The 15112-nt window shown below is 42.4% G+C and overlaps 1 long non-coding RNA gene across 1 annotated transcript; it reads left to right on the plus strand.

Moving 5' to 3' along the window:
* The first annotated feature begins 11390 nt into the window (after positions 1-11390).
* On the plus strand, positions 11391-12927 carry LOC147692149 (uncharacterized). The gene is made up of 4 exons (XR_015299812.1): positions 11391-11488; positions 11583-11696; positions 11799-11901; positions 12738-12927. It is a non-coding gene; the product is annotated as an uncharacterized LOC147692149 (long non-coding RNA).
* The last annotated feature ends 2185 nt before the right edge of the window (positions 12928-15112 follow it).

A 15112-nucleotide genomic window follows, 5' to 3' on the forward strand; every position in this document is an offset into this window, starting at 1 on the left:
AAAAACAATTATTAACTACTAAAAATTTAACACATATATTAAAAAAAAGCAAATATTATACAAAAAAATCACACACATATAAAATATGTACTAAAATACATAACATTAATTTAAAAAATCGATATTTTTAACAGCTATGTTTTTGGAAACAATATTTTACACTTTGATATTTTTAACATTGATATTACTTACCTAAATTTGATATTCTTGACCACGAGAATTTGTCTGTCAATATATATAACCCACAATAGTTTTAACTCAATATTTCTGTGAATCGATAATTTAGATTCGATATTCTGTCTCTGCGCCAAAAGCATTATTGCTTACACTCCATAGAGTTCACTGCAGTCTGAAGTTAAAAAAACCCAAGTGTAAGAAAAAAGAAAAAATAATGAGGGCTTTAACAACTATTGTACAAAAGAACTTGTGCCAGTATGGACCGAGAGCAAGAAAGAGTCAATCACATAACATGATAAAGGATGGTATGAGATTATTAATTTCACAGAATTCACATGCACTGTAAGATCTTGCAACAGAGTATATGTCAATAATGACACAAAACAAAGCCTGTGACTCAATTGTAGGAAGCATAGGAATAAAAGACAAATAATTCGAAGAAAATACAGATGAGATTGCTCTTACCTTGATCAGTCAGGTAGTAGCAGAGACTATCAATCAATCAGTACTTGCAGAGCACGAGTTATGACCCAGGAGGGTATCCAAGAGCTACGGTTGTTGGGCTCAGTCGAAAAGTCAGGTCTTGAGTCTCTTCATGAAGTCCGTCAGCGAGGGAAATATACAGAGTTGGAGAGGGTGGGTGTTCCAGGACTTGGCCGCGAGATGAGAGAAGAAGCGGCCACCACTGTGGCTGCGATGGATTCATGGTGTCTGAACCAGACAGGGCAAGGGAGGTGAAGCGGAGGTTTCAGGGTGGTTGGTGGAAGTTCAGGGGTGGTTCGTGTATGCTGGCCCTTAGTAATAGTGGGCTTTGTAGGCTTGTGTCAGTAGTTTGAAATGGCATCATTCCTGGACAGGGAGTCAGTGGAGGTCCCCTAGGTGCTGGGTGATGTCGTCAGTTTGATCAGGTTGAGGATCAGTCTGACTGCTGAATTTTATATCATCTTGAGCCTTCTCATGAGTTCCGAGGTGGTACCTGCATACAGTGCATTTCCGTAGTCAATATGTCTGGTGATTGAGACTTGCCTGACTGTTTTTCTTGTGCTTATGAAGAGCCATTTAAAGATTCTTTAGAGCATGCAGAGTGTGGAAGCCGGCTGAGGAGACTGTGTTGATCTGTCGTTTCATGGTGAGTTTGATGTCCAGGACAATACCGAGGTTTTGGGTGTGGTCTTTTGGTATTGGGGTGGGTCTGAATTCAGTGGGCCACCAGGTGTCATTCCAGAGGGAAGTGGGGTTGCCAAAGATCAGCACTTCGGTTTTGTCGATTTTGAGATTTAAACAGTTGCCCTTCATCCAGGCTGTGAATTTTTCATGTAATTGTGGAGGTTAGGCTTGGTGGTGGTGGGGTCTGCTGAGAGTGAGTGGAAAATCTGGATGCCGTAGGAAAAGGATATGATGTTGATGTCATGGACTGTGACATTATTGGCTAGAGGTGTCATGTAGGTATGAAGAGGGTGGGGATGAGGAATAAGGCTTCAGGGATGCTGCAGATGTTGCTCATGAGCTCCAAGGTTAAGGGGGAGGCAGATTCTCTGTGTGCATCCTGAGAGAAAAGATGCAATTCATCTGAGTGCTTCTTCCTTTATTCCAATCTGGTGCAGTCTCTTGATGAGTATATGACGGGAAAGGGTATGGAAGGCTAGGGAGAGGTTGAGAAGGATCAGTGTGGATGTTTCTCCTCTGTCCAGTAGGGTGCGGATGTCATATGTGGCACGTTCACGGTGGCCTAAGTGCTGTGGTTGGCTCACAAACCAGATTGGGAGGCATCTAGCAGGTTATTTATTTTCAGGTTTTCGATGAGCTGAAAGTTGATAGCCTTCTCAAGGACTTGGGAACAGCGAGATGGGGCAGTAGTTCTGGAGTTCGCTGGGGTCTATGGAGGGTTTCTTGAGTAGAGGTAAATGTAAATGTAAATGTGTGTGTCTTGCAAAGCGCACTGCTGGTGCTATAGACCGCTGGGGAACCCGTCCTGGCTTTCCCTGTGAGATGTTCCCTCCTGGGTATCTCCAAGGTGAAACCAGGCATCCCCGGCGTTTGTGGGGGGCCGTTGTGGAGATGAGGCAAGCTAATGCCCAGAGTTCTCGAGTGTAATCCCTGGTTAGAGTGGGCACCGAGGCGAGAATTATCGAGTTCGGTGACCCTGGTTCACGACCCTGCTGCGTCGGGAATTGAACCCTGGTCCCGGGCCGTTTTCTGCTTCCGGGTCTGCCGCCTCTAACCAGTGAGCCACACCACTCCACAAGTCCGACTTCTCCGTGTTTTAGATGTATCGGGAATAGTGGCCGTGGTGATTGAAGCATGGAGGACAGTGGTGACTTGGTGGCTGATCTTGTTGGTTTCTGGGTTGAAGAGTCATTGGGGGCAGGGGTCGGTGGGTGCTCCTGATTGGACGGAGTGCATGATAGTTGTAGTGTCTGGTGTGGTGATAAGTTCCCATGCTTTGAGGTATTGGTCGGGGAAGGTTTCCATTAGTGTGAGGAGGCTGAAGAGGTCAGTGGATTGGGGCTTAAGGTTCCTGCATATGTTGGATATCTTGTTGAGAGAGGGATTGTGTTCTTAGTGGCTGGTGGGCAGGAGAACTCTCTGATGATGGTGAAGAGTTGCTTGGTGTGGTTGACTCTAGGCTCGATATGGTCTGCCAGGGTGTCATTTTCCACTTCTTTGAGTTGTTGGTGGTATGTTTTGAGAGCTGACTTTATGGTGGCTCGGTCTGTATCAATTCTGCTGGTGTGCTATCTTCTCTCCAGTTTTTTGCAGTTGTATTGCATTGTGCTGAGTTTGGTGTGCATCAGCTGACTTTGTTGGTGGATATGCTGGTTTTGGTAGATTTGATGGGGCAACTCAACCAGGTGTTGAAGTCCTCCGCTGCCTTCAGGATTGATAAGGCCTGCCATAGGAGTGACTGATAGGTTTATGTGTCAGTGATTAAAGGTAGATATAGGTAACCTATATCTTAGTAAGGGGTGCATGCACCACCTTACCAAAGGCTGCAGTAGCAGACCTGTTGTGCCATTTTGGAAGGCTTCCCAGGAGTGGCATAATACATGCTGCAGCCCCTGGTAGGCCTCTGGCGTACCTATGCCCTTAGTACCTAAGGTACCATATACTACGGACTCACAAGGGTAACCCAGTAACCAATCTGGACTGCACCTAAAGTACATGCAATCATTTTAGAGAGGAAGCAGCTACGCTAGGGTCCTGAATAGCAGTGCCGCAGCCAGACTAAAGTCGAGAAACAGTGAAACACCAGCAAAAAGTGGGGGTAACCATAGTACGCAGATCCTACTCTCCTACAAACATTATCATCAACTACTCCGGATGTACGTTGTTACAACGCATGCTTTTACCACGCATGCCTTTACAACGCAGATTTTTCAACGCAAGTCGTTACAACGAATTGCGTTGGGGGTGCTGGATAATGAATAGTTTAATTTACTATTCCAACTCCAGCGCAATTCGTTGTAATGACTTGTGTTGAAAAACCTGCGTTGTAAAGGCACTACATGGTAAAAGTTGCGTCGTAAAGGATGTTTCCCACTACTCCGTGCAACTATAGAACATATGTGTTCGAATCGCTGTCAGAGGGACACAGGGCACGCAGAGACCACTGAGCCCAACCATGGTGGTGGAGGACTTTTACTCCTTATGTCCTGGAGCCTCACCTACAATGGATCATGAGCAACAGGGCCAAGTACTCCTTCTGCACTTGACTCTCAGTGGTAACTCTGGATAGGCCGTCAAAGGCTCCCTTGTGGTAAGTGTAGATACAGGTAAAGGAACACGACTCATAACTTAAAGGCACAAAGTATGGACAATAAATCGATGCCCAGTCAAATACTTGCTTTTATATGAAAAATAAGTATTTTTTTCTAACTCTTCACATGCAAAGGAATAGCAATAGTCATAGGTAATAACACACTTCTCTTCAGGTCGGAGCTCTAGTTGTTGTCAGCTAACCCATGCCCCACCTTATAGGATGTAACTTATTCAGGGGTTGCATACTAGTAGGCCATACTCAGGAGTTCCCCTTTTTTAATTAAAAGTGTCTATGGTGCTGCTGCACCATGAGCAGTCAATCCCCCGCAGGCCCAGTTGCGGTCTTACCCACTCTGGTTTAATGGAAGTGTTCAGCGGTGCAGTAAGGACCCTCTCCGTGATTGCTCCTGAGTACAGATCCTGTTCAGTAAAGACAGGCCACATGCAGTTCATATGGCAGCACCTGGCAGATGCTCCACACCACTGGAGTCAAGCTATCCTGGCTGAAGATGGCTAATAGCCAGAAACTGGTCCTAGGATGCTTGATTCCAGTCCAGGAAAGACATGGCTTGGCAGTTCGGGCTGGACTGTTCCCATGAGGCACAGGGTCAAGGCTGATTTGCATATGGCCATGTCTGAACGGGGGTGTTGTGGAGTGCAAAAAAAAAAACGATGGATTTAGGCCCAAATCTCTGTACTGGGGTGAATGTATGACATTGTTCTGCATACTGTCCATTAACTGTGGGTTTTGGCTTTCTCCGTCCAGCAGCACTGGCAGTTCGGCCAGCAATTGGTGCTGCTCACGGTTCCCCTGACACGAGAAGAGCTATTCTTCCCCTAACAGAGCATGGGGATAATCTGGCTCCCAACTAAAGCTATGGCTAGGGTGTAATGTCCTCAGTGGCATCCTGCAATCCTCAGTAAAGCATTACTGTGCGGTTGTTGGGCTTGACATGCCACTCACTGCAGTAATCTCATATTCCTGGCCACGACCCAAACACTTGCCACCGGAGTACTGGCAGTCCCTCCTGGCATACAGAGACTCCACAGCACTCAAAATTGGGCACACAGTCTTGCGATAAGCTCGCCCTCACTACGATGGCCCCTACTTGCATATTGGGTCACCATCTCGACAGACACAAGCTCACATTCCTGGCCCAAATCTGTTCAATGGTGTCCCCCTCTGGCATACAGAATCACTGTGGTAATGCAGACCTGGTGCTTCTCGAATGGCGCTTTTCACATGGCTGAGATGAGGGTGAACCTTTCCTGAAATATTGGGGTCGCCAAATAATTTCTGCACACAGGTAATCACCCAATAAGTGTGTAGCTATTCTCCTCACACTTCACTCAGGGAGCCATCTCCTTAGGGCTCCTCACTAGACCTCATACCCTCCAACACTCTCTTCTTCCTATGAGGGGAAACTGGTCTTGGCAAGCAGGATGGTGCTGGTGCTCCAGGCTCTAGGGCAGGTGATCTTGGTTTTCCCGGGGTGATGTCCCCTCACCCAGCAGGGAGACTAGCATGTATGTATGTAAATGTATTGGCATTTATATAGCGCACTACTTACCCGTAGGGTCCCAAGGCGCTTCGACCGCTGCGAAACCCTTCCTGGCTTCCCTGAGAGATGGTCCCTTAATGGGTATCTCCAGGGTGAGACCAGGCATCCCCGGCGGTCTGGTGGGGCCGTTAGTGAAGATGAGGCAAGCTAATGCCCAGAGTTGCCGAGTGTGATCGCTGATCAGAGTGGGCACCGGGGCGAGAGAATTATCGAGTCCGCTGACCCTGGTCCAGAAACCTGCCGCGCCGGGAATCGAACCCTGGTCCCGGGCCGTCCTCTGCTCTCGGGTCTGCCGCCTCTAACCAGTGAGCCACACTACTTCCGCCACACAGGCACACACAGGCCTTAGTTCCAGTCCTGGTCACAGGCAGAAGTCTTGCAGAGCTTCCCCTTCTCACACAGTCTGCCTGGCAGCTTAGCAGATGACAAGGTTTGGGGTGTCAGTCTCCCGTTCTTATAGTCCATTTCCAGGCACACAATCTAATTTAGAGTCTGAGACTTTGAAGTTTTATGCCAGGGTCATGCTTCTTATGAAGTGAACCCTTCACATTTTCTTCTTTCCTCATGAAAGTCTGTCTTTCACAGCAGGCAAGACGTTGATGCTGATTTTTCCGCAACACAATTCCTGGGAGTGACCAGAGTTCACACCTATTTGTCAAATGGTTAATCCCAGACTCCCAGCACTACTCTTTATGATTCCCCAATCAGCCCCATCTCCCTTCCTGAGATGAGTCCAGGCCCATTACATGTAATCTACCACCAAATCTAACAGCAGCCTTTTCAAGTTTAAAGGGACTCTCTTCCTCCTTTCCCTTCAGTTTGTGTCCCACCAACTCACAGGAATGTAGCAATACACAAATCGTCTGGGGGGGGGGGGGGGTGGAATCCTCTTCTCCTCTAGTCTTCTCCAGGCAGGCCTGGCCTTCCCAGAATGGAACCCAGCATCCACTATGTAATGTACCATTGCAGGCATATTTAATCAGTGTACATTCATAGCACACTTACTGTCCAACAGTGTTACCTCCATGCATTGTATCTTTACAATTACTCACTCATTCAACATACACAGTCTGCATGCACTATTGAGCACTGAAGCTTTTCTATTCTGTATCATGGTGTGCTATTTGCAAATACACACACAATGCAAGCACACACACTGACCATGTCTGTGCTGCACAACACTTCGCCGTTCCTGTATTGTACCTCATGCAGGCACACATACAGCCAGCACATGGTTTCATTTTCCACGCACTGGACAGCACTTCATCTTTCATGTCATGAATTCCTCACAGGCATACATACACTTGGCACATGTCTCATCCTGCATGTTTACCCAGTACTGCTCTGTCCCTGCACTGTACCCTTCCCAGGCACACATATATCCAGCGGAGAGTCACTACTTCTGTGCTGCGCACCACTCCACATCTACCTGATGTAGGCCAAGGGTGAGTTGAACACACAGAAGAGGAACTATTAAAAAAGTGAGTGAGTCTGTAGGTCTTCAGTGACACTGGGTGAAAAGGTCATGTTCACTACTACTGATCACAACAGGTGATGCTGCCACTGCCATGCCTGTGCTCCTTAACTCCTGGTGAAGGTGGTAACCTTCAATCACAATGAGAGTAGCACTTTGGGTGCCTGGTCCAAAAACACCGCAATCATTGAAACAGGGCTATGTCATAGCACATGCATAGATCCATGTTTTCCTATGAGACAATATCTGCATTATTTATCCAGACAACAGTACCGCCTGGGGCACTATGGGCAGGGGTAGACATCTTTCACCATGCAGAGGACTTTTCCATCCCAACAGATGCCTCTTCCAGATCAGAACACTCCAAACCAACTCCTAACTTGTATTGGTTGGGTCGTCAGATCCGTAAGCCAGCAGACGTCTGTCAGTCTTCCCAGTGCTCCACCTCAAAGTCTAACCCATTCTGTGGCTTATGATCTTTTTGTGCTTGGTTCCCATATTTATATTGCCAGTATTTACACAAAGCCCAGTCTATGACAAAGCACTCCTCTCAATGGCCAACAAGTTCCGGTCACTGGGTAGGAATAGCATCTGTTACCACGCATGCCAAACTAAGCGTGGCTTAACAACACAGGCAATACAATGACTGTGTCATTACCACAAGTTCTATTACAACGCAAGCCATTACAAATACTTGCTTTAGGGAAGCACTGGACTTTGGAATAGTTTAAATTACTTTTCCAACTCCTGTTAGTATATCTCTAGGCAAGGTGTTGGACTTAACATCTAACATTAATCCAACACCACATTCCCTAAAGCAAGTCATTCTAATGACTTGAGTTGTAATGGAACTCGTGGTAACGTCGCTGTCGCTGTACTGACTGTATTGTCAAGGCACTATGATGTAATGCCTGCTTTGCAATAGATGTTTCCCCAGTGGGTAGGAATCACCTACAAAATAAAGACTATCAGATGCTCTCTACCTTTGTCATCCAGATGAGCTAACACTGCTCCAACTCCTTTGTCAAAGTTAACAATCTGTACAATGAAAGGCTGACTATAGTCAGGTGCCTTCAGAATCGGTACAGTGAATAGTGCCTTCTTGAGTTCCTCAAATGCCTTTTGACACTCTGCAGTCATCCATATTACCTTCCTCGGCTGCCTTCCAGAGGTCAAAGAGTCAAAGAGGTATCTAATCTTCCATATCCACGTTTATGTGATACCCTGTGAGTCTTAAAAAGTCCCTCGCTTCAGTCTACGTAGTAGGTACCTCCCAAGCCTTTCCAGACAGTATCTTGGCATCCAACATTCATAAAGGGACTTTGGATCAGCTTTCTTCATATTTTATTCTGTTCAGCTGTCATTCACCATTTACTTTCACTCATCACAGAAGGGGGTAAGGGTCAGCTTCATTCAGCTGGTGGCTCTCTAGAGCTCTGTATGACAGTGTTTGCCTCATCTCGTATGCACGTCTGCCTGAAAAGTGCACTTCAGTGCCAGGGAGTGTGGGTCGATGCTGTACTTTGTCAATGCTTTTTACTTTCCATTCCTTATTCTTATTTGTAGTCATCATTGTGTGCTTAAAGATATCTTTGGGTTACAGTAATATGAAGCAAACAGTACCCTTGCTTTTTGTTAATCAGAATCATATTTCCTTTGATGTGCATTTTAAACTGAAAATGTACCTGACCTGTGTACACCCCCTTCTAAGAAGCAGCCACACTTCCATTAACATTACATGCAATGTTTTTTTATTATTATTATCATTGAAAAAATAGGGACTCACATTTAGGAGGTGGTATATTTTGCTTTCTTTTTTCATTTTTTTTAGGTTTGTGACATATTCTGATATTAACAAAGAACATCACGCCAAGCCAAATCTTATTTTAAAGCCTGTGATTTGCAAAAAGAGATTACGCTATGAATAGACCTGGTAATGCATATTGTATCCATCTTTCCACCATAACGATCTTTGGCACATGATGGAGAAGAGGATTAGAGGTTAGGGTACCAATTTTGAATCCAAACACCAGAGTCTTCCCAAAACAAGCACGCTTTGTTTCTCAAATTGCGTCATAACCATGTATCTTAGTTTAAGTTTATGCCAAAGCTGAGCGCACATTCGAGCTTGTAAAACGTCAGTGTAAAGCAGTTTGCGAGGGAGTGGCTACATTATGTTTGCCTGGAAACAACATTTTAATTGCTGCCTCCCATTTATCATATGTTCTCGGCGTCAGCGAATTCATGTATCTGTATCAGAGATCGGCGTGAGATTTCAGTCCCAGCATGGATTATAACTGAGGAGGTTTTGTTATCTCTTGTTTAATGTCAAGTTTGTTATGTCACAAGAAATACACACAAGGTGCAGACTCAAATCATCATCATGTGTGGCTCAGTAAACTTAGGAGCCTGCATGATATTAAACACCTGTTTGCACATGGGTCACAATTATCTGTTTACCAGAGTTCACTGGCTGCTTGAGTTACATTTCAGCTGGCCAGACCTGCCAACATTTAACTGGCAAGAAGGTGCCCAGTAAATGCTGCTCTGTTGCTCCTTCCTTAACTTCCGAACACTTTTCAACAAGGTTCTGGTGCAAACGACAGCAGTGGATGACACCTGGAACCTGATGAAGCTCCATAGTGGCAATTGGGTTCAGATTGATTTTGATGGGCTTGAGAATCTAACTAGGAACATTCCTGTGGAGAATGGCTTATGGCAGAGGTGTATTTTAGCAAACCCTGCTATTCAGTCTGTTTATCGCAGACCTTACCCAAACGCTATGTGCTGCACACATGTTTTTACCAATGTTTGGAGCTAGGCACATTAGTTGCCTCATGTTTGTAGATGATCTGTTGGTGATGGATCTTACACCTATTGGACTGCAACGGAAATTAAATGCCCCAAATGTTTACTGCCTTGAAAACAAACTACAAATAAATGTAGATAAGACAAAAAAATGTTTCTTGCTAGGAGGAAAATAACGTTTGTGTGGTTCCTTGGTAATGTAAAATTAGAGCAGGTTAAAGTGTATAACTATGATGAAACAAGGACTCGTATAAAAGAGACTTGTTCGGACGCAATCCTCTCATATAATCCTGTAAGTATTAAAAATTGGTTTGTGTTACAAAGCACTCGACACTAAATGCCACAATTAGACAAATAATAAATGCAAACTGGCATTTACTGAATATAGAACCAACTAAAGCCAAACTCAAGAAACCGATGTTTGCGCATCGACGTAATAAGAACCTAAAAGACCTAGTGGTAAGATCAAGGTACACTGGAGTAACCACTAAACCTGCATTTATCCAAAAATCCATAAATGGAGCAAATCCTGTAAAAGGTACTTCCAGATGTGGGTCATGCCAGTCATGCGATGGTATCATACCAGGGGAAACCTTTAAATTCAATGACTATGAAATCTTAGCTAATGATTTTTGGACATGCAATACCTGCAACATAGCTTATCTACTTTTATGCCCATGTAATTTGGGATATGTGGGTGAAACTTCACGAGCAATAAAAACTCGTCTAACAGAACACAGATCTGCAATTAGGACACGGAAATTAGCAGCCCCACTAGTCAGCCATTTTTTGGAATTCCAACATGCTTCATCTGACCTTAGATGGCGCATATTGGAAAAGATCCAAACTCCGAATGCAAAAGGAGGAGAAAGGATACGGAAAAAGAGGGAAGTATTCTGGATCTTTTCTCTTAAGACGTTCTCCCATGGTTTAAATAATGAATTGCCATGGGAGAATGCAATTCTGTAATACTAAATAGAGCCTAAATACCAAGTGAATATAAGTCTGTACACTTCTAAACAAATTAATATTTACATACTACAACCAAATAGGTAAGGTCATAAAATTAGAAACCCCCACCCCATCTATGAAATCCTTAAAACAATCCTCATTAGGCTTAATATTGAAATTGGGTCCTTCACCTTTAAGAACCTGAAAAATCTTGACACCCAATGAAACTGATCCTTATATAAAGAGTTGAAAATAGCCCTTCTGTGTTGTTCACTCTGAAAACCTGCATGAGGAATTGACACGCTGCCTGAATCTCCTTCTATCGGTAAGAGAATGCTGCGTTCCCTTTTTCTCCCACCTCCACTTTATATATTAAAAACGGACTAATCTAATGAGTGCAAAGCTTTACGCGGTCCATTTTTGCCTTTTCCTCTTTCAAATAACAGACGCACGAAACACGCGGTCTGGATACCATTTGCAAGCAACCAGAAACAGACGCGTTATTCACGCGTTATAAATGAAAAGTTAAGCGAGCACCCGTTTAACTATTTACTGGTAAGAGAATGCAGCGTTTGCTTCGCGCATTTAATTTAATCACTTGTACGACTGTAAACATTAAGAAATGCCGCCTCGTTTTTCCCTTTTCTAAATAGACACACGATAACTCAGTCGGAACCATTCGTACTAGCTGTTAGCATTTTAACCTCTGCTGCGCATCCGGTTTAAGCCTATACCAAACAAGATTTATGCATCTTAGGTAAGCAATAGTAAGAAAAAGTCATATTAAAACGAATTTAGAGTCGGTGGTTACGATTATACCCTAAAAGCTTATCGTTTATTTTCACAAACAGGATTTTTTTAAAATCGAATCCGACTAAGCCTTATCCAATATAATCGCCTTCCGTTTGTGCAACAAAAAGTGTGACGAGAAAGAGAAAGGGAAATTCTAATCTTATAAAGATCAGGTGAGAAACATGAGGAGAATGACTTGCTTTTGGGTAAATGTGCAGTGTGTCCTATGCTTTAAATGTAGAAACAACTAAATGGTGTCATTATTATAATTGCAGTGATTTAAACATATGAAAGTAGACTGATCCATCAAACTGCAGGACAGACAGCAGCGTATTTTTGGCAGGGATTTTGAACATCTAAACAGATTTAATCAAACAGGTACCAACTTATTCTTAATGCTGTAAATAGTGAGGGGGGCCAGGAACTTGAGAACTAAAGAATGGTAGGGAACTAATAATCCTTTAAAAACAGTGTATGTATACCCCCCCCCTATTTTTCTTACTTTTCTTATCTTTATTCTTTCATCATCTTTGTCTGTTTTACAGCATCCTCTCTCCTTATTTGTTTCTCCTGTAGGTTTCTTGGCCTTATTTTCAATTAAATGTTTTATTCAAAAATATTTGAAATGAAAAATGGGTTGGTGTATGTGAAGTACTACACAAGCATACAGGACATATAAATGCCAGTCTATGTTTCTAACGTTATGTAGGCAATGAAATATGTTTCTCAAAAATACAGGAATCAAAAAATGATATAGTTTATGTCAAGTACCATGTAAGCATATAAGACATATAAATGCTAGTCCTTGTCTCTAATGTTTTGTAGGCAAGGATATTAAATAGTTTCTTGCTTGTATCATATATCCTTATATAAATTGACTGGATTTTGATATCATTAAATAGGGAATATTGATCTCTCCTTTTTGTATTGGTTAAAGATATATCACATGTTTTCTAAATTTTCTAGGAATGTCTCTAACCCTTGAATAATTACATTTGCAAACCATCATATGCAAATAAAATCATATAGGTCACTTCTAAAATTGGGTTCTATAATTGAATATGATGCAGTATATCAAAACTATTGTATCCAATGGCAAAATGAAAGTTTGTGGCAAATGTTAATATGTGAAGGCAAATGTTAATTAATTTTTGTAGAGCTGTGAAAATATGCAAAGAACTATCAGTAAAATATTCCTAGAATCTCTTTCACAGTATCACGATGGTAAAGTCCTGATGAAGACACGGTCTTGGTGTCGAAACGCGTCGACAGGAAACCATCTAATGTTTAGATATAACCTCTTTTTTATAGTGAAATTATATGCTATTTTATTGAGTCTTATCAAATGACCGATGAATTTTATTGTTTTTTCTTATCATGTTGCATTAAAATGTATTTTCTTAATTTGACCTAGTTGTTTATTATTGTTTGCCACTTACATTGTGCCAGTAATTTTCTTATGTGCCTGGGAGTGTTATTTTTCATATATTAAAAATGTATTGTCATACTAATATGCACCACATTTCATATATTTTATAAATAGGAGAAGCTTGCCTATGTGTTTTACTAAGAAGCAACCCAAGTGTGATTGAAGATGGCTGCTAACGCGCGAAACTGTATTGCGCATGCGTCAACTGCATCTATGCAGCATGACATCTGTACGCTTGGAGAAAAAAATCTGCTTCTGTGCACTAGCATCTAATATGGCCGCTTGGAAACTCACGAGGAGTAGTAGGTTCTTCTAAGCTTGTATGAAGAGTAAGCAGAAAGGTTTTACTCACAGTGTATGAAGAGTAAGCGGAAAAAATTGTACACGCAGTGAATGAAGAGTAAGCGGAAGGGTTTACTCGCAGTAAAAGAAATCCATCCTTCTTTAGTTTAATGAAACAGACAGAGTAGCAAATATTTTTATTTTGGTATTAATGAAATATTTGATGAGAAATCAAAGGAAAATACATTTTAGTATTATCTTGTGAAGGGAAGGTCAGCTGCCGGAGTTGAGCTGACGTCAAAGAATGCCGCGCTGGGATTGGTTGAAACAGCGGGTGTGTGACTTATGGAGATTTTTAAAGGTGGGGTCAGTAGAGTGGAGTGATACTGAAGTCATAATAGAGCCGCACTAGTATTGGCTAAGCGAATTTTGTGAAGTAAATCTTGATTGGATAAAAGAATAAAAGCTGCAACAGGATTGGAGAAATCCGACAGTAAACAAAGGACAAATAGGTTAACAAAATAGAACGGACTGCTATTATTATGTGCATGGTGGTTCTATAATGAGCATTAGAATGCTACACGTTTTGCTGTTACTTGGTTCACATGAGATATTTGTATTTGTGGAACTGACCAGGTAGTTTATTACATCTACATCTGCAAATTTTCTTCTTCTTTCGTTATATCTTCTCATGGACTGGCCATTCTGAGTCAATATTACCGCACACTGAGCTGGAGTTACAGTTAGATAGAACACTGAGTCCTAGAGTCAGCTCCACATCCTGTGATTCAGGGCAAATTACCTAATCTCTCATTGATTAAAAAAAATAATTGTAACCTTCTGTAATTGTAACTGGTGTTCACTTAAAGCACTTCGGAGTCCTTGGGAAGAGTTCACACATATATAAAAAAGAAAAAAAATGAAAGATGTACACAGTAGAACGTGCTGAGCATATTTTTAGATAAGTGATACCATTGAATCTTGCTAAAATCGAAGGACCTCATTTACAATATTTTGACGCACGGAAGCACTGCAAGCCATCCTGCTGCACTGCCGTACGTCAATATAAAAGGGCAGGAATGTGCGGTATCTATAAGATAAGCCACATTTTAGATAGAAGCAGCAATAGTACTAGATATTGAAGTTTGTATGTGGAAATACGATCCAACAATAATAGGGAATCGCCCAGATAGAAGATTTTTAGGTTTTGCAAGAGAAGAATATATAAGAGGATTTTCCCCTAAAATGTACAGAGAGAAAAGAAAAATGCCACTCAACCAGAGAATCAAAAATTACTTCAAGAAAGATAAACTCATTAGACTAGAGATGGAGTTCTTAATCCCCCTCCTAAAACTCCTGCTTCATTTATGATGATGGAAAGAGGTTACCATACCTGTGTGTGGTTAGAAAATTGGATTGAGTATACTAAAAGTGATGGAATATTAGCTTTTCCAGAAAATGGTACGTTCACTGGGAGATTCCTCCAGAATTTAGGGACAAGGGTGAATGAATTAGAACGCAGACCTAGGCTAACACAGTTTGAAGCTCTAGAGGAATGGCAAACAGAGGCATATGAACGAGACAGATCTAGAAGTACCAAGGATTACAGAGGATTTTCTCCTAAAAGAGTGTGTGAATCACATGAAGATCAGATGAAACAATGGAGACAAGCAATGGTTATAGAAGGACTGTATCCTGTATTAATGTCAGAGGAACAGTCGGGAGGCAAGTGTTCCGGGAAAACTAAGCATTTAAAATTGACAGGTTGTGGGGAATCAGAAGATGAGTTTATGGAAAATATCCTAATAAAGAATCCTCCGTCATATCAGGAGGAACCTAGTAGAAGTACACCAAGTGCTCCTGCTTTAGAAACACCAT

This window comes from Lissotriton vulgaris, chromosome 9 (assembly GCF_964263255.1).
Source record: "Lissotriton vulgaris chromosome 9, aLisVul1.2, whole genome shotgun sequence".
Lineage (NCBI taxonomy): Eukaryota > Metazoa > Chordata > Amphibia > Caudata > Salamandridae > Lissotriton > Lissotriton vulgaris.